Here is a 27,166-nt window from a genome sequence, read left to right on the forward strand (position 1 = left end):
ATAGATAATGACAGTTAAATGCCAAGGATGATCCTGGATGGGATCTGAGGATGGAGGAGAGGAGGCTCAAAAGGACACAGTTGGGACATAAGAAAAAAGAAAGGAAATATAGAATGTAAGCTTTATATCAATGTTGAATTTCTTGAACTTCTTAGCTGTGCTTAATGGGAATGCATAAAAGAATGTTCTTGTTCATGGGAAATGTATATGTGAATTATATTGTTTGTTCAAGGATGTGTGCAGCTTGCTCTCATATGTTCAGAAGACAGAGCAATAGATGGTGGATGATAGATAGGGAGGGAAGGAGGGAGGGAAAGAAAGAAATGGTGGTGTGACAGGATGTCAAAGTTTGTGGATCAGGGTATCAGGGGAGGGGCTTCGGGGTATACTGGAGTTCTGTGTGTGGGGTTTGTATTGTTTTTGCAACTGTTCCTGTAAGTTTGAATTTATTTCAAAAAAAAAATTAAAAAAGAAAACACCAGGCTTACTCTTTTTTTTCTAGTACAGTAACATCTTTCTTTTTCTCCTTCTTATTTTGAGGTTTGTTCTTTTGTTACTTAATGTAGGGCTACACATTTCCTTCTAGGCCTCTTTCAGGTATATCCCACAAGTTTTGCTATGTAGTCAGTTTTTTATCCTATTTACCACTGGATATGTATTTGTTATTCCCTGTATCTGTTATTCTCATTGTGATTTCCTCTATAATGCACCAGTTATTCAGGAGTGTGTTTTTCAGTTTCCAAATATAGGGACTTTTCCTGAGTCTTTACCATAGATTTTAAATTCAGTTGCATTGTTTTTAGAGAATGTGATTGTAGGATATAATTTTGGAATTGGATATTTGTTAACAATTTCTTTGTGATTTAGCAATGCATAGTCAAAATTTGGAAATTTTTCTTTGGGATTTGAAATAATATTGGTTTTATATATGATAAGCTAATCTAAAATATATATCAATCTGAAAGCCTTTCTCCTTTCTTTGGTGTGTTTAACCCAGTTATATTTACCAATATGATATGCTTGGGTTTATTTTAAAATCTTATTTTTATTTTTGGTTTATCCTGCTTTTCATTAATTGTTATTCTCTTTTTCAGCCTTGTTTGGATTGATAACATTTTTCCCCATTTATTTCCCCTTGAGGGTTTGAACATTAAATGTTTTGTTTTTTTTATGGTTACTGTTAAAATATTAATAGTTAAACTTATAATCTTCCAATGATCTAAAGTTATGCAGTATCATAGACCTCTTTAAAAAAAACAATTTAGTAACATTTTTGCTGTTTTATAAATTTTTATTTTCACAATTTCAGAAGAGTTACTTAAAATTTGTTTCTTCAAATTTTCCAAGTTTCTTTACTCACGATTATTTCTTTCATTGCATTTCTTCCTTCTAACCATGTTTTTCTTGCAAAAGTGCACTCTTCAGCAGTTCTTTGAGCAATGGTGTATGTGTGATGATTTTCTTCAGTTTTCTGTGCCTGAAAATGTTTATTTCATCCTTATTCTTGAGTAGTTCAGCCAAGTTTAGAATCTTAGTTATATTTCTTCAATTGCTTGAAGATTATCATTGTCTTCTGCTGTGTATAGTTAATGTGTAGGCTGCAAAATGTCATTCCTTTGTGAGTAATTGCTCTTTTCTTTGCATTAGATTTTAACATTTTAAAACTTATTCTTTATATTTCATTATGCTGAGTATAAAGGTGGATTTATTTTTATTTATCTCCTGCAGCACTTCATTTTGTTTTACATGAGAAACCACATACTTTTCTTCAGTTTCAGAAAATCCCAAGGTATGATTTCTTCAAATGTTGCTTCTGAGCCATTTCTTTTTTTCTCTCCTTCTAGAAAATAACGTGTGTGTGTGTGTGTGTGTGTGTGTGTGTGTGTGTGACAGAGAGAGAGCGAGAGAGAGAGAAATATATATATATAATCGAGCCCCTACATCTATTCTCTGTAGCTCTTAAATTCTATGTCATAGTTTTAATCTTTGTATTGCATCCTGACTTTATCAGTATTATTCCCTAACAAAAGATTTTTTAACTATGCCTCCTTGTGACTAAGTTTTATCTTGCTGTTTTCTAAATTAAAATATTGGCAAAGATTTTAACTCTCTTCTTTCATTTCTGCTAGTTGTTTCATGATTTCTTGCTTTGCTCTTTAATGAATCTAATCCCTTCCTTTACCTCTTTGAACATTCTAAACATACTTTAAAATTAGTTTTTATGCTTTTTTTTGAATTAGAGAAGTTGTAGATTTATGGAAAAATCATGCAGAAAATGCAGATATGCCCATATGCCCCCCCCTTATTATTAACATCTTGCATTAGTATGGTACATTTGTTCCAATTAATGAATATTATTATAATTGTACAATAAACTATAGTCCATGGTTTATATTAGGGTTCACAGTTTGTGTTGTACTGTCTATGTACTGTCTTGTGATTTTTTTCCTTTTAGTTTTTATTGAAGTATATGTCAGAGGTCTTCAGAAATCAAATATGAGCATGAAGATAAAGCCAAACGTAAAATCTATCAAATTCAGTGAAAAGTTGCTGGCTTTAAATAGTAGTTGTAAGAATGACCAATATATTTTCTTTATTTACAACCCCTCACTTTACAGTAAAAAAATAAACATTCAGTTAACATTCTTTCCTAAGGTAGTTCCCTTATATATCAGTGGTTTATCCATTTCTTTGTATACACAAATTTGTTGAACATACCAAGCAGTGGTTCTCACAATTGAAAAATAAAAGCACAAAAAAGTTTACACTCTTGTACAGGCATATAAAAGATCACCTTGAGTTAAACTGGATCTCCTTAAGGGCATAGTATAGCTTCAGTATCATTACCTATTACATAATTAGTTTCTTACATACAAATATTGACATATTTGGCTTGTGCTTCAAAGCCTTTGTGTCTATGAAGACCATGGCAACATGGCTCATAAATTGAAGTCAGTGGGGAGTTCTTTACTGCTGCTGGATTTGACCTGATCATGCATTGGAGTCTCCTCAGCACCTGCAGTGGCACTGCACATCTCTGCAGCATCATTGTCATCAGGGTCCAAGCCCTCAGGGCCGGGAAGTTTTAGCAGATCTTCTCGGAGCTGAGGAGTGTGACACTTGAGAGCTGTTGCATAATTTTTTTTTTATTCTCATTGCATATATATCTATAACCTGAAATTTCTCCTTTTTGCCATGTTAAAATATATAATTTAGTATTGTTAATTATATTCACAATGTTGTGCTACCATCACCACCATTCATTGCCAAAACTTTTCCATACTTATTTTAAAATAATTTTGAGATTCTGCTATTATTTGCACTTTATTGGCAGTGCATTCATTTAAATACTGTGTGTTGGGTATCTTTCTTAGATAGTGTTCTTTGTGTCCTATGGAATTTTTGTTTGCAAGTGCATCTTCAGTAGCTTTTCTTTTATTCCTCTCTCTTTTGCTCAACCATCCCTATCTAGCAGTTTTGCCTCCACATGGATTCTGACAACCCCAGTCCAAAGTCATGTTGTTTATTAGGGTCATAGCTCTTCCATTCCAAGGAGATGTTGAGGAATTGACAGATATCATCACTAAGGCAATAGGACAGTTGGCCCCTCTTTTAGTCCTTGAGGCTTTCTTTGTTCCTCCAACCAAATATCTAAGCCTTATATAAACCAAATCCTTAAGGAGTAGTTGCAACCTTTTCAACCTCCATTCACTCTTGTGATTACTCTGCCTAGGACCCTGATTTCATTCAGTGAATGTGGTTGAGATTTCAAGCAGCATATTCAATGCTTTCCTGCCTAGTTGCCCTATAGGTGCCTAACTCAGAGCTTCTTTGGCCTGTTCAAGTACCTGTAGCTCAGCTGGCCCAAGATTTCTGCATCTGCTCAGCATTATTGTTCACAGAAATATTTACCTTATATTTGATTCAGCTATTGTTTATCTGATTCATTTATTTTTTATTTTTAATCCACCCTGACCTTGGAAACCATACAGTAGTCACACCATAGAAAACTTCTTTCAAATCTGACCAGTTTTCCCCATATCCACTTGCTACATCATGTCTTGGCCATGTTGATGCAGTGGCCTCCTAACTGGTCTACCCATGTGTAAGTTTCATCTTTTCTCGTTTAGCCTCAAATAGCTTCTTGGACTATTCTTTCTAAACCACAACATTTCACTGCTTTAAACACACACCTTTTATCTTGCCAGAAAATTTGAATGCATTAGCATGGTCTATAAGGTCCTTCACTGTCTTGCATTGGTCCTTCACTGTCTTCTATTGGTTTCACTTCCCATGGAACCCTCCACTACCTCCATATAATCTATGCTGTGGCCACTAAAAAATTGTATTGTTCCCTAACCCTTCCATAATTCCTTTACCCCTGTGATGTTGTGTCTACCTGAAATGCCCTGACCCCCTTTTTCCATGTGGAAAAATATGTCCTGGTTCAAAATATGTCCTGGTTCAAAAATATGTAAAATTTTCTCCAAATCAAGCAAGTATCTCTTGATACTCATACAGCTTTTTTTAAATATACATTTGATTTATTCCACTTGAATTCTATTTATTTATTTACATAAATGCCTCCTATAATATCTTTGCAAAACAAATCTTTTAAAAATATGATGGGCATTTAAAAATGAACACGGCAGGGGACAAGATGGCAGCATAGAGAGGAGTGGAATTTAGTTAATCCACTGGAACAACTAATAAACAACCAGGAACACCTAGTAAATAATTTGGAATATTTGCTGGGGGACAACCGTGGCTGTCCACATAGCGTACACCAACCTGGATTGGGAGGAATGCCTGAGACTGCAGCATAGAATCTTTAAGCAAAAACTGTGGAACCACACTGTGAGTCCCCTCCCCCCATGGCAGGCTGAGCTGCAAACCTTGCTGTGGTAGAAAGCAGCACTCTCTTAGCAAGCGAATATATCTCAGCCCATCTCCAACTGGGGTTTTTTTTTTTTTTTTTTTTTTTAATTCAGTTTTATTGAGATATATTCACACACCATACATTCATCCATGGTGTACAATCAGCTATTCACAATACCATCATATAGTTGTGCATTCATCACCCCAATCTATTTTTTTTTTTTTTCATACAAAACAAATTGTACTTTCGATTGTTTACAGTACCATTACATAGTTGTACATTCATCACCTAAATCAATCCCTGACACCTTCATTAGCACACACACAAAAATAACAAGAATAATAATTAGAGTGAAAAAGAGCAATTGAAGTAAAAAAGAACACTGGGTACCTTTGTCTGTTTGTTTCCTTCCCCTACTTTTCTACACATCCATCCATAAACTAGACAAAGTGGTGTTTGGTCCTTATGGCTTTCCCAATCCCATTGTCACCCCTCATAAGCTACATTTTTATACAACTGTCTTCGAGATTCATGGGTTCTGGGTTGTAGTTTGATAGTTTCAGGTATCCACCACCAGCTACCCCATTTCTTTAGAACCTAAAAAGGGTTGTCTAAAGTGTGCATAAGAGTGCCCACCAGAGTGACCTCTCGGCTCCTTTTGGAATCTCTCTGCCACTGAAGCTTATTTCATTTCCTTTCACATCCCCCTTTTGGTCAAGAAGATGTTCTCCGTCCCACGGTGCCAGGTCTACATTCCTCCCTGGGAGTCATATTCCACGTTGCCAGGGAGATTCACTTCCCTGGGTGTCTGATCCCACGTAGGGGGGAGGGCAGTGATTTCACCTTTCAAGTTGGCTTAGCCAGAGAGAGAGGGCCACATCTGAGCAACAAAGAGGCATTCAGGAGGAGACTCTTAGGCACAAATACAGGGAGGCCTAGCCTCTCCTTTGCAGCAACCGTCTTCCCAAGGGTAAAACTTATGGTAGAGGGCTCAACCCATCAAACCACCAGTCCCCTATGTCTGTGGTCATGTTAGCAACCATGGAGGTGGGGTAGGCGAATACCCCTGCATTCTCCACAGGCTCCTCAAGGAGGCACTACATCTTTTTTTTTTTTTTTTTTTTTTTAACTTTCCCTTCTTTTTTCAAATCACCTGTATGAAAAAAAAAGTTAAAAAGAAAACAAACATACAATAAAAGAGCATTTCAAAGAGACCATAGCAAGGGAGTAAGAAAAAGACAACTAACCTAAGATAACTGCTTAACTTCCAACATGTTCCTACTTTACCCCAAGAAAGTTACATAATATAGCAACATTTCAGTGAACTTGTTCCTACTACAACCATCAGAAATTAACAGACCATAGTCATTTCTGGGCATCCCCAGAACGTTAAATAGCTTATCTGTTCTTCCTGGATTATTGTTCCCCCTTCCTTAATTGCTCTCTACTGCTAGTTCCCCTACATTCTACATTATAAACCATTTGTTTTACATTTTTCAAAGTTCACATTAGTGGTAGCATATAATATTTCTCTTTTTGTGCCTGGCTTATTTCGCTCAGCATTATGTCTTCAAGGTTCATCCATGTTGTCATATGTTTCACCAGATCGTTCCTTCTTACTGCCGCGTAGTATTCCATCGTGTGTATATACCACATTTTATTTATCCACTCATCTGTTGAAGGACATTTGGGTTGTTTCCATCTCTTGGCAATTGTGAATAATGCTGCTATGAACATTGGCGTGCAGATATCTGTTCGTGTCACTGCTTTCCGATCTTCCGGGTATATACCGAGGAGTGCAATCGCTGGATCGAATGGTAGCTCTATATCTAGTTTTCTAAGGAACTGCCAGACTGACTTCCAGAGTGGCTGAACCATTATACAGTCCCACCAACAATGAATAAGAGTTCCAATTTCTCCACATCCCCTCCAGCATTTGTAGTTTCCTGTTTGTTTAATGGCAGCCATTCTAACCGGTGTTAGATGGTATCTCATTGTGGTCTTAATTTGCATCTCTCTAATAGCTAGTGAAGCTGAACATTTTTTCATGTGTTTCTTGGTCATTTGTATTTCCTCTTCAGAGAACTGTCTTTTCATATCTTTTGCCCATTTTATAATTGGGCTGTCTGTACTATTGTCATTGAGTTGTAGGATTTCTTTGTATATGCAAGATATCAGTCTTTTGTCAGATACATGGTTTCCAAAAATTTTTTCCCATTGAGTTGGCTGCCTCTTTACCTTTTTGAGAAATTCCTTTGAGGTGCAGAAACTTCTAAGCTTGAGGAGTTCCCATTTATCTATTTTCTCTTTTGTTGCTTGTGCTTTGGGTGTAAAGTCTAGGAAGTGGCCTCCTAATACAAGGTCTTGAAGATGTTTTCCTACATTATCTTCTAGGAGTTTTATGGTACTTTCTTTTATATTGAGATCTTTGGTCCATTTTGAGTTAATTTTTGTGTAGGGGGTGAGGTAGGGGTCCTCTTTCATTCTTTTGGATATGGATATCCAACTCTCCCAGCCCCATTTGTTGAAAAGACCATTATGGCTCAGTTCGGTGACTTTGGGGGCCTTATCAAAGATCAGTCGGCCATAGATCTGAGGGTCTATCTCTGAATTCTCAATTCGATTCCATTGATCTATATGTCTATCTTTGTGCCAGTACCATGCTGTCTTGGCAACTGTGGCTTTATAATAAGCTCAAAGTCAGGGAGTGTAAGTCCTCCCACTTCGTTTTTCTTTTTAGAGTGTCTTTAGCAATTCGAGGCATCTTCCCTTTCCAAGTAAATTTGATAACTAGCTTTTCCAAGTCTGCAAAGTAGGTTGTTGGAATTTTGATTGGGATTGCATTGAATCTGTAGATGAGTTTGGGTAGAATTGACATCTTAATGACATTTAGCCTTCCTATCCATGAACATGGAATATTTTTCCATCTTTTAAGGTCCCCTTCTATTTCTTTTAGTAGAGTTATGTAGTTTTCTTTGTATAGGTCTTTTACATCTTTGGTTAAGTTGATTCCTAGGTACTTGATTTTTTTAGTTGCTATTGAAAATGGTATCTTTTTCTTGAGTGTCTCTTCAGTTTGTTCATTTCTAGCATATAGAAACATTACTGACTTATGTGCATTAATCTTGTATCCCGCTACTTTGCTAAATTTGTTTATTAGCTCTAGTAGGTGTATCGTTGATTTCTCAGGGTTTTCTAGATATAAGATCATATCATCTGCAAACAATGACAGTTTTACTTCTTCTTTTCCAATTTGGATGCCTTTTATTTCTTTGTCTTGCCGGATTGCCCTGGCTAGCACTTCCAGCACAATGTTGAATAACAGTGGTGACAGCGGGCATCCTTGTCTTGTTCCTGATCTTAGAGGGAGGGCTTTCAGTCTCTCACCATTGAGTACTATGCTGGCTGTGGGTTTTTCATATATGCTCTTTATCATGTTGAGGAAGTTTCCTTCAATTCCTACCTTTTGAAGTGTTTTTATCAAAAAGGGATGTTGGATTTTGTCAAATGCTTTTTCAGCATCTATTGAGATGATCAATTGATTTTTTCCTTTCGAGTTTTTAATGTGTTGTAATACATTGATTGTTTTTCTGATGTTGAACCATCCTTGCATGCCTGGAATGAACCCCACTTGGTCATGGTGTATGATTTTTTTAATGTGTCTTTGGATTCGATTTGCAAGTATTTTGTTGAGGATTTTTGCATCTATATTCATTAGGGAGATTGGCCGGTAGTTTTCCTTTTTTGTAGCATCTTTGCCTGGTTTTGGTATTAGATTGATGTTAGCTTCATATAATGAGTTAGGTAGTGTTCCATTTTTTTCAATGTTTTGAAAGAGTTTGAGTAAGATTGGTGTCAGTTCTTTCTGGAAAGTTTGGTAGAATTCCCCTGTGAAGCCATCTGGCCCTGGGCATTTATTTGTGGGAAGATTTTTGATGACTGATTGGATCTCTTTGCTTGTGATGGGTTGGTTGAGGTCTTCTATTTCTTCTCTGGTCAGTCTAGGTTGTTCATATGTTTCCAGGAAATTGTCCATTTCTTCTACATTATCCAGTTTGTTGCCATACAGTTGTTCATAATATCCTCTTATAATTTTTTTAATTTCTTCAGGATCTGCAGTTATGTCACCTTTTTCATTCATTATTTTGTTTATATGGGTCTTCTCTCTTTTTGATTTTGTCAGTCTAGCTAGGGGCTTGTCAATCTTGTTGATCTTCTCAAAGAACCAACTTTTGGTGATATTTATCCTTTCTATTGTTTTTTTGTTCTCTATGTCATTTATTTCTGCTTTAATCCTTGTTATTTCTTTTCTTGTACTTGGTTTAGGATTGGTTTGCTGTTCATTTTCTAGCTTCTTCAGTTGATCCATTAGTTCTTTGATTTTGGCTCTTTCTTCCTTTTTAATATATGCGTTTAGTGCTATAAATTTCCCCCTTAGCACTGCTTTTGCTGCATCCCATAGGTTTTGGTATGTTGTGTTCTCATTTTCATTCGTCTCTATATATTTAGCAATTTCTCTTGCTATTTCTTCTTTAACCCACTGATTGTTTAGGAGTGTGTTGTTTAACCTCCAGGTATTTGTGAATTTTCTAAGTCTCTGATGGTTATTGACTTCTAATTGTATTCCATTGTGGTCAGAGAATGTGCTTTGAATAATTTCAATCTTTTTAAATTTATTTAGGCTTGTTTTATGTCCCAGCATATGATCTATTCTGGAGAAAGTTCCGTGAGCACTAGAAAAGTATGTGTATCCTGGTGATTTGGGATGTAATGTCCTGTAGATGTCTGTTAAATCTAATTCATTTATCAGATTGTTTAGGTTTTCAATTTCCTTATTGGTCTTCTGTCTGGTTGATCTATCTATAGGAGAGAGTGATGTGTTGAAGTCTCCCACAATTATTGTGGAAACATCAATTGCTTCCTTTAGTTTTGCCAATGTTTCTCTCATGTATTTTGTGGCACCTTGATTGGGTGCATAGACATTTACGATTGTTATTTCTTCTTGCTGAATTGCCCCTTTTATTAGTATGTAGTGGCCTTCTTTGTCTCTCAAAACATCCCTGCATTTGAAGTCTATTTTATCTGAGATTAATATTGCTACACCTGCTTTCTTTTGGCTGTAGCTTGCATGAAATATTTTTTTCCATCCTTTCACTTTCAATTTCTTTGTGTCCCTGTGTCTAAGATGAGTCTCTTGTATGCAACATATTGATGGTTCATTTTTTTTGATCCATTCTGCGAATCTATATCTTTTAATTGGGGAGTTTAATCCATTTACATTCAACGTTAAAACCGTGAAGGCATTTCTTGAATCGGCCATCTTATCCTTTGGATTATGTTTGGCATATTTTTCCCTCTCTCTATTAATATCCTTTATTGTACCCATACCGAATCTCTTTAGTACTGAACCTTTCTCCAAGTCTCTCTGTCCTGTCTTTGTTTCTCTGTCTGTAGGGCTCCCTTTAGTATCTCCAGTAGGGCAGGTCTCTTGTTAGCAAATTCTCTCAGCATTTCTTTGTCTGTGAAAAATTTAAGCTCTCCCTCAAATTTGAAGGAGAGCTTTGCTGGATAAAGTATTCTTGGCTGGAAATTCCTCTCTCTCAGAATTTTAAATATATCGTGCCATTGCCTTCTCGCCTCCATGGTGGCTGCTGAGTAGTCACTACTTAGTCTTATGCTGTTTCCTTTGTATGTGGTGAATTGCTTTTCTCTTGCTGCTTTCAGAACTTGCTCCTTCTCTTCTATGTTTGACAGTGTGATCAGTATATGTCTCGGAGTGGATTTTTTTGGATTTATTCTATTTGGAGTTCGCTGAGCATTTATGATTTGTGTATTTATGTTGTTTAGAAGATTTGGGAAGTTTTCCCCAACAATTTCTTTGAATACTCTTCCTAGACCTTTACCCTTTTCTTCCCCTTCTGGGACACCAATGAGTCTTATATTCGGACGCTTCATATTATCTATCATATCCCTGAGGTCCATTTCGAGTTTTTCAATTTTTTTCCCCATTCTTTCTTTTATGCTTTCATTTTCCATTCTGTCATCTTCCAGGTCACTGATTCGTTGTTCAACTTCCTCTAGTCTTGTACTATGAGTGTCCAGAATCTTTTTAATTTGGTCAACAGTTTCTTTAATTTCCATAAGATCATCCATTTTTTTATTTAGTCTTGCAATGTCTTCTTTATGCTCTTCTAGGGTCTTCTTGATTTCCTTCATATCCCGTACTAGGGTCTCATTGTTCATCTTTAGTTCTTTGAGTAGCTGCTCTAGGTGTGTCTCTTCTGGTCTTTTGATTTGGGTGCTTGGGCTTGGGTTATCCATATCGTCTGGTTTTTTCATATGCTTTATAATTTTCTGTTGTTTTTGGCCTCGTGGCATTTGCTGTCCTTGATAGGGTTCTTTTAGGGTTTGTAGACCAGTTGAAGTCCTTATCTCTAATTTATCAGATCTACAGCTTCGTGGAGTACACTTTCTCTAACTAACCAGCAGGTGGCGTCCACGAGCCACCTGTTCTCCACAAGCCAGATCTCCCCTGCTTAGCCTTTTTGGTGAGTGGGGGAGTGAGTCTTGTGGGGCCCAATTGGTGTCCCAAGCTTGCGTGTGTAGTTGGTGTTGCCTGCCCTGTATGTGGGGCGTGTTTCTGGGCAGTCGGGGAGGGGGGGTGGCCCTAACAATCAAATCTCCCTGATGATCCTAGAGTTTTAAAGCTACTGCAATAGTCTAATCCTTCAGTTCAGTCCTGCCACAGTTTGTCTCTGCCACTGACCCACAAGTCTTTGGTATTGGCGTATGGCTCCTGAGACTTGCAAGTGGGCCCCTCTTCCAGGCTGTGCACCCCGGGTCCTCTGTTGAGGGATGACTGTGCTATGTCACAGGTGAGTGCCGTCCCCCCAGGGCAGTTCTGGGCTGCTGGGCTGTGTTGGGAGGCTCCCAGTCTGCTCAAATGATGGCTGAATGGGGCTCTGTTAATTCACACTGCTCCCCCTTCCCAGCTCTGGGACATTCAGCTGAGGTTGCAGGGAAGGCTAATGTCCACGCCCAGTTTTGTGGTGTGTGCCTGTTATTTGAAGCACTTCCGTCACACTGGGTTGTCTGGGGCAGCTCTGGGCTATGGGGCTGGCGATGGGCAGGAGTGTTTCCTGTCCACCAGGATGGTGGCTGTGAGCGGACACCCCCCTTTTCTTGGGAAGTTGTGTTGTTTAGTGAATTTTCTCAGCCACTGGATTATTGCCTTTTGTCTCAGAGCTCTCTTATTTCTGCTCTTGAGTTGACGTGCCCAAATTTCAATTCTTTGAAGCTTTCTGTATTGAGCTTCTTAGAGTAATTGTTTTAGAAAAAGCAAAAAGGATTTAAAAAAAAAAAAAAAAAAAAAAAAAACGGCCCTCCTCAGAGATCTAATGGGTTATTGAAATGCTAATAGACAAAGCAACCAGGGCCATTAAGGAAAGGTGCCCTGGGCAGAGAGATCAGCCTTGCTTCGGGATTTGCATATGCGCCTCAAGGCCTGATCTCCGCCCTTCCCCTTTCTGTGATCACCAGAACTCCAAAAATCCTCTGCTTTTACTTTGGAGCTTCTCGTGTTGTTTTCCTTCTATGCCCGTCTCCTCTCTGCTGGGCTGGCTGCTCTCAGAGTCTCTGGTGTCTGGCCTCAGTCTATCTATGGTTGGAGTTTGAATCAGTAGAATGAGTTTCCGATGAGAGCAGCCACTGCAATTCTCCCTTCTCCTTCCTGGAGCTGACAGCCCCTCCTCCCCCGGGACTGAGCCTGGCAGGGAGGGGCGCGGGTCCCCTGGCCGCAAAAACTTACAGATTTCGCTGATCTCAGCAGTTCCACGTTTTCATGAGTGTTGTATGAAGTATGCCCAAAGACAGATTGCTCTGTGGTGTCCAGTCCACGCAGTTCCTGGCTTTTTACCTACTTTCCTGGAGGAGTAACTAAAACATACAGCTCACCAGTCTGCCATCTTGCCCCGCCTCCCCAACTGGGGTTTTAATTAACAAATGTGGACTGCTGAATACAAGCTACAAACCCCTATCAAGTAGACAGAGGCTTTTAGTGATGACTGACCTTAAAGAACCAGAAGACTCATCTGTCCCTTGAGGGGGAGCTCAAAAGACCAGGTGTTACCTCTGGCCAATGAGTGAAATTGGGGGGCCATGTATTGGCTCTACAAGGGGGCTCTCTGTCCCTTTTTCTCTCTCTCAACCTGAGGGGCTCAGTGGAGAGAGTCTCAGCCATTTTCAGTGGAGAGAACCTAACCATTTTCAGTTCCCAGTGCTCTGACCCTGACAGGGGTGGAGATGACAGAGTCAGAGACACAACAATTCAAATGTAGATGATAACTCCCTAGGGGGTGTATCTTCCCTAAGAGGAAGGAGGTGGGGCCCAGCTCTAGTGCTGGTTTTCCCTTCAGAACTCAGACCCCAGAGACTGGGGGAAACAGTCAAAACAGAAACTGAAGGGGCCACACCTCCTTATACCAGTGGAAGCGACAGGCTGACAGACGCCACCTGCTGGGCAGGTTAGGAAAAGCACAGTGACTAGTGACCTCATAGGAAAGTCTGTCATTCTTCTAAGATACACCCCGAATATAACCCCATTCTGAGACCTGAACCCATGCTGGTCTGGGAAAATCTGATTGGGATAACCAAAGAAACCATTGTATTATGCCTCCTTTAATGTAACAAAGGCAATATACCAAAGCTAAATGCCTATAAGAGGGGAACATAAGGGAGGGGTATGGGACTCCTGGCATTGGTGATGTTGTCTGACTCTTTTATTCTACTTTAGTTTAATTCTATCTTTCCTTTTGTTGCTTTTTAGCTGTCATGTTTTTTTTTTTTCTCTTTTTTTTTTTCTTTTGTCTCTCTACAGTCTTTGATTCTTCCTCCTTTGTGGAAGAAATGGAGACATCCTTCTATAGATACTGGTGATGGTGGTGAATACATAAATATGTGACTATACAGGGAACCAAAGATTGTTTACTTAGGACAGAATGTCTGGTGTATGAACAAAACTGTCAAAAAATGGGTTGACGAAGAAACCTTGAGGGCACTATATTGAGTGAAATAAGTCAGACACATAAGGACAAATATTTCAGGGTCTCACTGATATGAACTAATTATAATATGTAAACTCATAGACATGAAATATAAGTTACCAGGGTATAGAATGAGGCTAAACAATAGGGAACAGTTGCTTATTATGAGCAGAATGTGGAACTAGTTTGAACTTAAGTGTTTGGAAATGGACAGAGGTGATGGTAGCACATTATTGTGAGAATAACTAACAGTGCTGTATAGTGTGTGAATGTGGTGGAAAGGGTAAGCTCAGAGTCATGTATGTCACCAGAAGGAAAGTTGGAGGTTAAAAGATGGGAATGTGTAAAACAGTGAATCTTGTGATGGACAATGTCCATGATTAACTGTACAAATATTAGAAATCTCCTTCATGAACTAGAACAAATGTATGACCCTATAACTAGAAGTTAATAATAGAGTGGTATATAGGGAAAAAATATACCTATTGCAAACCATGTACTACATTTAGTAGTATTTTAACATTCTTTCATCAACAGTAACAAATGTGCTATACCAAAACTATGAATCAGTTATGGACAGGGGGTGGTTAGGCATATGGGAGGATTTGAGTTTTCTTTTTTTGTCATTTCTTCTCTGGAGTAGGGAAAAGGTTCTAAAAATTGAAAAAAAAACTTAATTATGGTGATGGATGCACAGCTGTATCATGGTACCATGGGCAATTGATTGTGCACTTTGGCTCTTTGGATAATTGTATGGTATGTGAACAATCTCAATAAAATTAAATTAAAAAATAAAATTAAATAAATGAACACCAATTTCTTTCCCTATAAATGTACTAAGCAAGTAGTCAACTTTTTTTAACTTTAGTGTTTACCCACAAACTATTATAAAGCAAAAGATGATGAAGCAGATCATTCTTTACCTTGGGAACAATGTTACAAAGGAGGGTTGCATGCATGACCAAGAACCTGGCACCCATAGGTCAGAGCAGTGGCTGTCATTAGGCCATTATGTCCTGAATGTTAAAGTACAACTATCAGCCTTCATATGCATGTAAATTAGTAAAATCAACCTGTAAGTTTTTTTTAAATGGACATTAACATACTGTTCAGGTTGATTATCCAAGGAGCACCAATGTACCAGAAAGCTGCATTCAATATATAAAATTTACAACTCTACTTAGGACATTTATTTGAGCAAATATTTATAGTTAAGCTATGATAAATGCATCACCTAAGCATCTAATGAAGAATTATATTACTTTATGCCTTAGAATATAAAAGCTATCTGAGGATGGTTTGGATTACTTAATGCTCTTAAACAGCCTCATAGAATTTTAAGGAATGGCTTTTGTTTCCATGGTTAAATTTACCAGCAGCTCACAAGAATACACTCAATTACTCCATCCTTGGGAGCAATACTTCAAGTAGTAAGTATAGGTTTGTTCTCAATGATGATGATGGTTATTCATTGTGTCATTCACTTATTATTCAGCAAATATTTATTGAGTGTCTAGTAAATGTTAAGAATATCCTAGGAGCTGGGGTAGGGCAGTAAAAAAAATGTTATAAACAAATCCCTGCTATCACAGAGATAATATTCTATAGGACTAGATGAAAAATGAATGAATGAATAAGTAAATAATCAAGTAGCCTAATTAATGAATCCATTAAGTATGTTGGATGGTGATGGGTGCTATAGAGAAAAATGTAGCAAAGAAAGGGATTAATCATGTCATGGAGATTGGAGGAAGGCATTGACATTTTAAATAGACAAGCCAGGGAAAGCCTCACTGAGACGGAGACATTAAACCAAAGTCATGAAGTGTTTGAGATCCAGTCATATGGGACCTGGGGTAAAAGCATCCAACAGAGGGAGTAACTGTGCAAAGGCCTGATTTATTTTTTCCTTCTCAGCAATTTTCTTGACCTAGCATCTTATAGTTCATTTATTTATCTTGCTTATTGTCTGCCTCCCCTACTAGAATGATTATTCTATAAAGGCAAGAAATTGAGTCTTGTGCCAGTTTGAGTGTATTGTGTCCCCCAAATGTCATTATCTTTGTAGTCTTGTGTGGGGCAGAAGTTTTGGTGTTGGTTAGATTTGCTTGGAGTGTGCCCCACCCAGCTGTGGGAGATAATTTTGATGAGATGTTCCCATGGAGGTGTGGCCCCACCCATTCAGGGTGGGCCTTGATCAGTGGAGCTATATAAATGAGCTGACTCGGGGGGAGGAAACGAGTGCAGCTGGGAGTGATGTTCTGAAGAGGAGCAAGCTTGCTAGAGAGGAACGTCCTGGGAGAAAGCCATTTTGAAACCAGAACTTTGGAGCAGATGCCAGCCACGTGCCTTCCCAGCTAACAGAGGTTTTCCGGACGCCATTTGCCATCCTCCAGTGAAGGTACCTGATTACTGATGTGTTACCTTGGACACTTTATGGCCTTAAGACTGTAACTGTATAGCCAAATAAACCCCCTTTTTATAAAAGCCAGTCCATCTCTGGTGTTTTGCATTCTGCAGCATTAGCAAACTAGGACAAGTCTGTTTTCTCTTTCTTCACTACTGCATCCTTAACATCTACAGTTGTGCCTGACACATATAGTCACATAGTAGACACCTGTTAACATATTTGTTGAATGAATGAAATGTGTCTATATTTTTGCACAAAATAAAGTATGTGTTTTTATCATTATAATATCTGATATATAATCTATTTGACAACTGACATCTTTTCTCATTTTCTTTTGAAGGAGTAGCCTCTTCTCCCTGACTTCAAAATCAGGAAGGACCTTGGGATAGGTCCCTGAACCCCTTCTTTTCTTCTCTATACTCACTTGCTAGGTGACATCATTTAGTTTCATTACATTAGATCCCATGTATATGCTCCTGACTCCCAATATGCATCTTCAGCTCCAACCTCTTCCCTAAAATCCAAATTCATGTATCTAACTGCCCACTTGACATTTTCATTCGGGCATTTAACAAACATCTCAAAATTAGCATATTGATCAGAAAATTCTTGATTTTCCTCCTCAGATATGGTTCTCCCCAGTGAAATAGGACCTCCACTGGTTTTGTCAGGACCCCAAAACTTGGCATCATACTTGACTGTTCTCTTTCTCTTCCACCTTTTCTCCAAACTATCAGCATATAATGTTGCTTCTAGTTTCAAAAATACTGCAAATTTGATCACTTTCTAGCATGTCTACCTCTACCACCATTGTTCAATCCACCAACAGATTGCTCCTAAACTAAGGTCAAAACCTCCTAATTGGTCTCTGATTTCACTGTTGAACCTCTAGGGTCCATTCTTCTCACAGAGACTAGAGTAAAATATCTAAATCAGATCATGACACTCCCCTGCCAAAAACCCTCCAGTGGCTTCCCATTTCCCATAGACTAAAATCCAAGCTCTTTACCATGGCCTACAAGACTGCACTGACTGGCCTTTGCCTAGCTTTCTGACTCCATTTCTTATCCCTGTGCCACTTGTTCCTATGTTCCAGCCATGCTGTCCTTCTACCTACTCCTCAAACACACAAAGCATGTTGCCACCTCAGGGGAACTTTCAGTTCCCTCTGCCTCCATCATATCTTTTCATGAGTTACTCTCTTATTTCATTCAAGTCTCTGCTCAAATATCACTTCTGAAGAGAGACTTTCTATAACTAACCTATACTATAGTCAGCAATCCATTCCCATTCCTCCCCCCTTTCTTTTTCCTGTTTATGTTATTTTGTAGCACTTATTGATATCTGGATTGTGCTACATATTTATTTGTTTACTCATTTGTTGTTTGTGTCCCCCTTTTAAAATGTCAGCTTCGCAAGGACAGTAATTTTGTATGTTTTGTTCATTACTGTATCCCTAAAACCTAGAAGAGTCCTTGGTACATATATTCAGAAAGTATTTCCTGAATATTTGATTATCATACATCCATTTCCACATGCTTCTTGACTCACCTGAGAATAAGAAACCCAATAAAACAGGCATTCTTACAAGTCAGTTCCGTATTCGCTGAGCTCTGCTCTTTGAAAGGTCCTGAGATAGATAGACACTGAGGATACAAAGATGAGCCAAACAGGTCCCTGCCCTCAAGGAGCTACCAGCTCAGTGATGAGGCAATAGGTAGGCACAGTATGACTTATATGTAGTCATCTGCCTATGGTCAAGTCCTCTCTTAACTGTGTTGCTTGGGGTCAGGCACTGTGACTGTTTTTCCTTTGCATGCCCAGGCCCTACCAGTCAGAATATGATAATTATTCTAATCCAGAATATACACTGCTATGTAATGACAATGGGAGGAGAAGTCCATTCAAAGGAAATCAGGGAAAATAAAGAGGTGATCAAAAGTGTTGCTCCTTGAAGGATGTGTGAGATTTTTCCAGGAAGAACAGATTTCCAATGACATTTCAGGCATAAGACAAAGACTAACAAAGTCTTGAGAATGATGGCAGTGTAAAACATGTCTAACACATAAGACCAAGCCCAGGCTAATGGGCTTGCTGCCCATTTATGTTTGTTCATCATCCCATACTTCCATCAGAGTTGGTACTTGAAAGGTGTCTGATGTGTTGAGTTCCTTGAACAGGACTCCACCCTGGATCACAATTCCATTATTTCTATGTTAAATGTCCAGACCAGAACCTATTTCCTTTATGTCAACCTTTCCATCTATCCATCCATCTATTCATTTGTCCGTTTATCTGTCCATTCATGTGTCCTCCTTCCATCTGCCCTCCCTCTACAATTTACTTAATGCTTACAGGTGCAATGAGATACAGAGAAGCTCAATCTGGTGTAGACAAAAATACACAGGCAGCTAGGTACTAAGGTTTGAGTAAATCAAGATGAGTGAGGCATATAATTGGTGAACCATTATTATATTCAAAGCACTCACAGTCTAATGGAGAAAGCAGAAAAATAAACAAGTGTAGTGCTTTGGAGTTGTATGTACCTCAGAAAAACATGTACTTAGACTTAATCCATTCCTGTAGGTGTGAATCCATAGTTGGTAGGATTTTTTTGATGAGGTTACTTGAGTTAAGGTGTGGTCCACCTCAATCAGGATGGGTCTTAGTCCTATTACTGGAGTCCTTTATAAGTGGAATGAAATTCAGAAAGATATAGATATAGATATAGATACAGATATAGATATAGATTAGATATAGATATAGATGTAGATAGAAATAAAGTCACAGGAAACAAGAATTGGATGGTTAACAGAACCTGGAAGAGAAGGGAGAAGCCAGAAGAGGCTGCCATGTTCATTGCCATGTCATGGAGGAGCCCAGGACCAAGGATCACCAGCAGCCAGCCCCTTTATGCCTTGATTTGGACTTTTTCCTGGCCTCAAAACTTTGAGCCATTAAATTCCCATTGTTTACACCATCCTTTTGCATGGTATTTGCTTGAGCAGCCTAGGAAACTAAAACAACAAGCAGCTGCAGTTCAAGGTTGTAAGCTCTGATATGAGTAAGCATTGGGTACTATGAGAGCATGAAGAAAGATCACCTAATCTTCCCTGGGGTTTCAACAGGGGCTTTCCAGAAACAGGCTAGCTAGAAGTTAGAAGTTAATAAGGATAGGGAGTACACATTTCAAGAAGTAGAAAGAAGTAAAAAGAATTTATAAAGATACAGAGTTATGAAAGAAAGGCATATTCAGAAAATAAAATTAGTCCACCGGAAAAAATATTGATAACTCCTTTGTTATGGATTTGGTGTTTGTCTAAAAGAATCAAAAGAATGGGCCAAAGAGTAAGAATTAAAGGTTTAACTAAGCAGGTATTATGGATGGAATTCTACTGTAATGTCTGAGAGTGCAGTTACTTTCTTAAAATTTTCATTGTTATTTCAATTGTTTCTTATGAATTATATTCAAATGAGGTCATATTTTGGGTTTATTAAACATTTGAGGTCATACTAATGTTTTGTCCTTAGCCCAATGTGAAAACTATTTAGCAAAGAACTAACCCCTTAAATTTGAAACTGATGAGCATTGTAAAGGAAATTCAATCCATGGTTCTCATATGTTCACTCTCAGTCAAAATGTTCTTTAATAAAAGATACTTAATGTACCTAGAAAATTTATTAGCCTTATGGTAAGCTTTCTAGAGAAGACTAACTGAGCTTGTAAGATTCAGCCAGGGATTTGGAGCTTTATTCCTGATCTTACCACTGACTCACTTCAGGTCTATCTTTAAACCTTTTTCCTGTATAAGGTAAAAAAAAAAAATTTCTTACAAGGGGAACAGATTTTGGAGCTTCCTGCAGGCACTGCTCTTTTGATACATGTATAAAGGATTTATTTAAAATATTGGACATTCAAATAGTTTTATGAAGAGCATAAATAACTTACAGAGTAACAGCTAAGTTCTAACTTGGGAAACTGAGCCAGCAATAAAGATAGTTTCCAGAAAATCAACCAGAACTAAGAGGTACTGTTGATGATTGAATTGTGTCCCCCATAAGATATGTTCTAGTCCAAGTCCTAACCCCCTTAGTTTGCTAGAGTGCTATGACAAATATCACCCAATGGGTTGGCTTAATAATAGGAATTTATTGGCTCATGGAAGATTTGCTTCCTCCTGGGATCAGTAGTGTTCTGGCTGGCCAGCAGTCAGTGGGTTCCTTGGATTTCCCATCACAAGACAATATCCTCTCCTTTCCCTTCCAGATTCCTGCTGACTTTTGGCTTTTAGCTCCTCCCCATGGTTTTCTCTTACTATGCCTGAATTTATTCTACTCATAAATGACTCCAATAATCTGTGTTAAGACACAACCTCATTCAGTTGAGCCATACCTTAACTAAAAATAATATCTTCAAGAGATCCTATTTACAGTGGATTCACACCCACAGGAATGTGGATTATGATTAAGAACATGTCTAATTTGGGGGACATAATTTAATCTACCATACCTCCAGTCCTGTGTATGTGGACTCATTTGTAAACAGGATCTTTGAAGACCTTTTTAAGATGAGGCCAAATTGACTTAGGGTGGGCCTTAACCCAATATTACTGGAGTCCTTATAAGGAGGGGAATTCTGGACAGAGATCCAGATGACTGATCAGGAGGGGAAGAAGCCACAGAAGGTGACAGATCACCGGGTGATGGAGGCAGGGATTGTCAGGAAGCCACCACCAGAATGATACAGACTTCAGAGAAACCATGGCTTGCCAAAACCTTGATTTTGGACTTCTAGCCTCTAAAACTGTGATGCAATAAATTCTTGTTGCTTAAGCCAACCAGTCAGTAGCTTTTGTCATAGTAGCTCCAGCAAACTAGGACCCCCTATAATCATATTAAAAACAGAAAGAGTCAATGAGATATCATTATCTCACTAGGGGTTTAATTAGAAGATGAACCTTTTCTTTTGATTGGTTTTTAAGAAATTGAATAATAAACCTATTTTCTTACATTTTTGGTGACTACATTCATAAACCCAGAATATTAAGACACAATAATTGGAAGCAAAGGACTTCTGGGCTTAAAAGTGGGCATTATTGAATGGCTACCCAAAACACATCTCTCTCCATTCTCTCCCTGCAATTTCCTCCTTCTTAGCCCTCTCTATCCCCACAGCAAGGTAGGCCAACAGGTGCAGAAATGCAGACTGATTTATGGTTCCAGGACCTAATTGATCTTTTTAGCACTTGCCTCTTACCTAGTGCCTGGTATGGTCCAAGGATATCTTATGCCTTAGTTGATCTAATCAGGCTGAAAAGAGCTTCAGGTGAGTTTCTTTGTTTTCCCCTTATTGTCCCATGCTGAATGTGAACACAGAAGCATGTAGATGCAATTTCCAATGGCATTCACCTAATAACCATTAGGGGAACCAGCCTTATATGAAGTAAATTCTTAAGACATCAGAGTGGCAAAACAGAAAGAACCTGGGTCCTTGATGACTTCATTGAGCTGTGGCTGATCCCAAGCATTTCTGGAGCCTCACCCACCCTTAAACTTTCAGTTATATGAAATAATCTATTTCTGTATTGTTTAAAGCAGTTGATTCAGGGATTTTTATTGCATGCACTCAAATACATCTTGGCTAACACAGTTCATCTCATGGAATATTATTTGCCACATGCTCCTAGTAATTGATTGTAACTGTTTTTATTTTTAAATAAATATATTCAAAAATCAAAGACTGTCAACAAGGTTAAAATTCTCCTTGACTGCAATCTCAATTCAATGCCCTTTCCCAAAAGTAACAACTTCTCAATTTAGAATGGATCCTTCTAGAGTTTTTACTCTGCATTTGCACTTACATATGTTCATAGAAACACCTAACATTATTTTTGTTTGTGTCTATTATTTACACAAATTCTATAATGTACGTATTGGTTTCAACTAACACTTTTACCTAAAAGTATGGATCCGTGATTTTCCCAGTCTGTTCACCTACCTCTACCTCACTTGATCTTGACTACTACATTGCAAATCACACATGGATAGATTAAAGCTTATTCATACAGTTCCTAGTTGATGGACATATAAGTCATTTCTGATGTTTCTGTATTATAAATAATGCAATGAACATGTTTTTATGTCCTCTTAGATTAAGTGTGGACAGGAAAAATAATTGGAATTTATTGTATCAATAAGGTATGCACATTTAAATTCTTAAGACTCCCAAATTTCTGTCCAAAGGATCTGAACAGTTTTATACTTCCAGTGGCACAACATGTGATATCTTTTTCCTCACAGCCTCTTCAAAATTTCATATTACCAACTATAAAATTTTTCAATCAGAAGGGTGGAAAATGGCATCTCATTTGTATTTTATTTTACATTTCTCTGATTCTTGGTAGTGTTGCAATAATCTTTCATATTTACTGGCCATTTGCATTTCTTTGTATATAGTAAGGAGGCATTATAAAATTTTATTATTGTAATTGTAATTTAAGTGAATTTTCAAAAATATTTACTATTATTCCATTATTTTTCTTTTTCTTATTAATTTTAGGTATTTTAATACATTTTGGATACTAATTCTAATATAAATTTTAAACGAACTTCCTATACACAATATCATGAATATGGTATCCTACATTTTATTTTAATAATGAAAAGATCTTGCTTCATTTATATATTTAATGGTGTGGGGTAAAATCTTGAGTGTGCCTTCCTTCACATATTTTATGTATTTCTAATAATTTTCATTTTACATTTTGAATTTCTGTCATTATATTTTGAAGTTCTGTCATTCAGTGCTTGAGTATTGAAGAACATCCAATTTTGGTGGATAAATCCCTTTGTTACTATGGAATATCCCTCAGCTTCTATTAATGCTTTCCATCTTGCTTTAATTATATTTTGCATGTTGTTAATAATACTAAGAATTCTTTCTTTCTTTTAGAATATTTCCTTAATATATGTTTTTATACTTTTCATTTTTAACCTTTCTGAGGCATTTTTTCTTATAGACATATCTCTTTTATGCAGTATATAGTTGATTTTTTTCATCCAAACTCAGCATTTCTGTTATTTAATGGATGAATTTAACCAGTTCACATTTATTGTGATCACTGACATATTTGCTTTGTTCCTAGCTATCATATTTTGTGTCAAATTTATTATCCTTTTCTGTTTTTATCATTTTTGATGCATTTTCCTCTTGCCTGCATTTTTTAGTATTGTTTATATGAACTTTTTAATTGCACACAGATACAAGGAAACACAATCACATACTTTCCCTCTCCCTTTATCAGCTTATTGTCACAAAATTTTGGCTGAATTCCAAAACTGAGGAAAAGTGGTTATAGGTACCCTCACTTTTTCAATGAATGGGGTAGGCCTCTATGCAGGAATTTATAGGATATAGCCAACATCTTGGACCGTCATGAATGAGAAAGCTGGAACTGATGAGATGTGTGGGAGGAATTCTTATTTTTCATTCTATCACCTATTAGTGTTTTTTGCTATTCAAACCCCAAATCTAACCAAGAAAAAAATATTAGCACATTTTACATCCTTTATCATCCCAACACCACCTCCCATATTTATATCATGTAAAGTATGAGATCCAGATTGTTGTCATTTCTCATTTTTTGCAGTTATTTTTCTCCTTGCACACTGTTCACCATTGCTTCTTGTATCTCACTTTTCCCTATTTCATTCATTTTCTTTCACTAAAGTACACTCTGTACACCACTAAAATACACCTCATTAAAATATATTGGGACTTTTGAATTTATTAACCATGATTTTAAATGTTTCTTCTCCATCCTTATTTTCCTGTTGTGCTGCAATTTCTTGAGATTTACTCAGTTCTGTCATCAGTTCACTAATTGGTGTTTTGTCTGGTCCCATTCTGCTATTTAACACATCAATATAGTTTTTTAAAAATAATCAAGTGTTTAAATCCTGTGGTCTCTAGTTGATACAATTTTCTGAATGAACTATTATCTCATGTATTCCTGAATATTATTAATGATCCTTATTTTCAAGTCCTCTCTGCTTGCTTTAGTAAAGGTTCTCAGGTATAATTTCTCCTGTTAGCTGAGCTTGGTTCCTTTCTTACATGGCATTGACTCTCTTCATGTAGTTGGTGGTTCTTCATTGTTCAAGTGATCATCTTTGTATTTGGCATTTCCTTTTGAAATCTCTGCTTTACCTGTTTGTACAGCCTTCTCGGGGGAGTTTTATGAAGTAGTTTTGGAGATTATACTTCAGAGAGAATGGCAAAGGACCGCATATGCTTCTGGGATTTATGCTTTGGTAGGTAGTATTCTAGCCATGAATACTCCCTAGTCTTGCTTGGTGCTACGGAGCAGAGTTGCTCCTAAGTAATCACCTTGTCATTTTCCTGTGGGCCCCACGTACTACTGGTTTCTGCTGTTACACAGTTTTCATAGAAGCCTTCTTTGGTAAGTGGTTTTGGGTGTCATTTCCTTCTTTGAAATGATCCTATCTCTTTTCTTTTAGAGATTTATCATATTTAATGTTTTTTTTTTCTGAGAATGCCCCTTCTTGTTTTCAGCATGGTAACAGATTTATTTCCACATATATTTTCTGACATTTCTAGGGAGATATGTGGGAAACTTAAGCCTCCAATTGTACCCAGCCCATCGTCTTGAACCAGAATAAAAACATTCCTTTTAAATAGAATTTCTGTCTAGGGTACACTTGATCCTAGCCTCCAGTAATACAAAAATGAAATGACATTATGTAGTGGAAAATATGCAGGATTTGGAAACAAACAGATCTATGTTTTAATCCTAGCTTCTAGCACTTACAATTTACTTACTTACATTTGTTGGCACTTACTTAGATAAGTTACTTAGCATTTCTGAATGTGAATTTCTGCCTCTGTGAAAATAGGTACACCAATATACCTGCCCTAAAGATTTGTGGTGAGATCAAAACAAGTATCAAATGTAGAATGACTAGCATAAAATCCATCATCCATAGATTGAAATTATTGTTTTTATTATATAGAAAACCATTTATGCATCAATTTTCTTTAAAAAAATCTGTAACATTCACCAATGAAAATGTTTAAAAGGTTAAATAGACTTTTAAATCAACTTTTATGGTGAAATATAGAGCACCATTATGAGTATATTTTTTATGATATACCCCTTCCTTTCTTTACAAAGTTGGGAGGATTGGGAAGGGGAAGGGGTAATACAGATTTATTACCGATTAGATATGCACAGATTTTAACTAGGTGAGAAAATCATTTTGATTTATTTTTCCTAACTTCTGGCTGTCCTGTTGTGAATAGGCTGCCCCAACTTTTTTTTATTGATGCATTTATTTTTGTAATTTGCAAACTTCTCTTCACTTGAACACTGTGTAACTAAAAATATTGCAATTGCTTTCAAAAGATAAGAGAAGAAAACTGCACCCAAATTTACTTAAATTGAATCAAGAGAAAAGCACAGTGGTAAAATAGGTTAGGCAAAATATTAGAAGATAAATCATTTGATTTTAGAGTCAGAAGGCATAGAGTACAATTTCTACTGGTGTTTTCTCAAGAATTTCTTAAGGGAATTAAGCCAAAGTCTTATGTATCCTAGTTCTCCCATCTATTTTCTATCATATATTACTTGTACAATTATCTAGTTTCATTTCAAATTATTTGTGAACTGCATCAAACCCCACATTAACCTTTGGGATGAGTCACATTGAACAATGGAAATCAATAGGAAGACTTGCAAAATAACAAGACAACTATGAACAAATACAATACTTACTACAGAGCAAATGCTTGTTCTGTTTGTTCTTTTTAGCTTATTACTAGCAAAACACTTGTGAATTAAGAAAATTGATCTGAACTTTTGTCTTTGTGTATTACAAAAATTTATGGCGTTAATCATCACCAAATAGGTCTAAATTTTTAAAGGAATTCCTACATAAAATGATTAATTCCATCTAGATATTTATCAAAAGAGTAATGATGTATGTTTTCTGAATAGGCCTAGTTTCCTGAGCAGATAACTTCAGATGATCAGGTGCTGCTTTAAATTCCACCACTATAGTCCCTCTGAGAATGACTGTTCTGGTCTCTGAACCACTCTAGGGACCTTGGGATTCCATTTTAGTGCATCTTCCAAGTAAATACAATAAAACAAAATAAAGAAAAACTCTCTGTTTTGTATTTATTCAGGCTGTTCTGCAAATTACTCTAAGATAACTCTCCTACTATTGTCTACGTGAGCTTCTACCAGGCAGGTTATATAATTTCCTTGGCAGATTCTTAGACTTAAAATGTTTCTTAAGCTCCTTCTAGTCATTTCAATGTTAGGATTAAAATCATTTAGTCCACCATAGAAAGTGAGCAGTACTATTCAGCAATATACTGGCTACGAACAGTAAAGCCAAAGGATGTACAGCGTAAAGAGCAATGTTACATTGTCTGGCTGCATGGGATCAAAGCCAAGCTTAATCACTTACTAGCTATTTAACTTTGGGCATGTTATTTGAAATCTCTAAACTTCAATATATTCACATTAAAAATGGGGATAATACGTATGTCTCACATGTTGTGCCCTGTTGTACACCAGGAATAAATATTGGTAATGTTAAAATGAAAACTAGATGATTAAGTTTTTGTTATATCCATGTAAGTCCCCTATAGGGCAACACTCCAATATATAACACCTATAAATTATTGGAAAAATAAAAATATGACCACCTGAGAATTCAGGAGCATAAACAATAGCTGGCTGTTTTTGGAGAGGAGATAATACTTTGAGAAGCAATTGGCAGAGGGATGCATTTCCCTTTTTTTTTTTT

Source organism: Choloepus didactylus, chromosome X (assembly GCF_015220235.1).
Source record: "Choloepus didactylus isolate mChoDid1 chromosome X, mChoDid1.pri, whole genome shotgun sequence".
In the NCBI taxonomy this organism is placed as follows: Eukaryota; Metazoa; Chordata; class Mammalia; order Pilosa; family Megalonychidae; genus Choloepus; species Choloepus didactylus.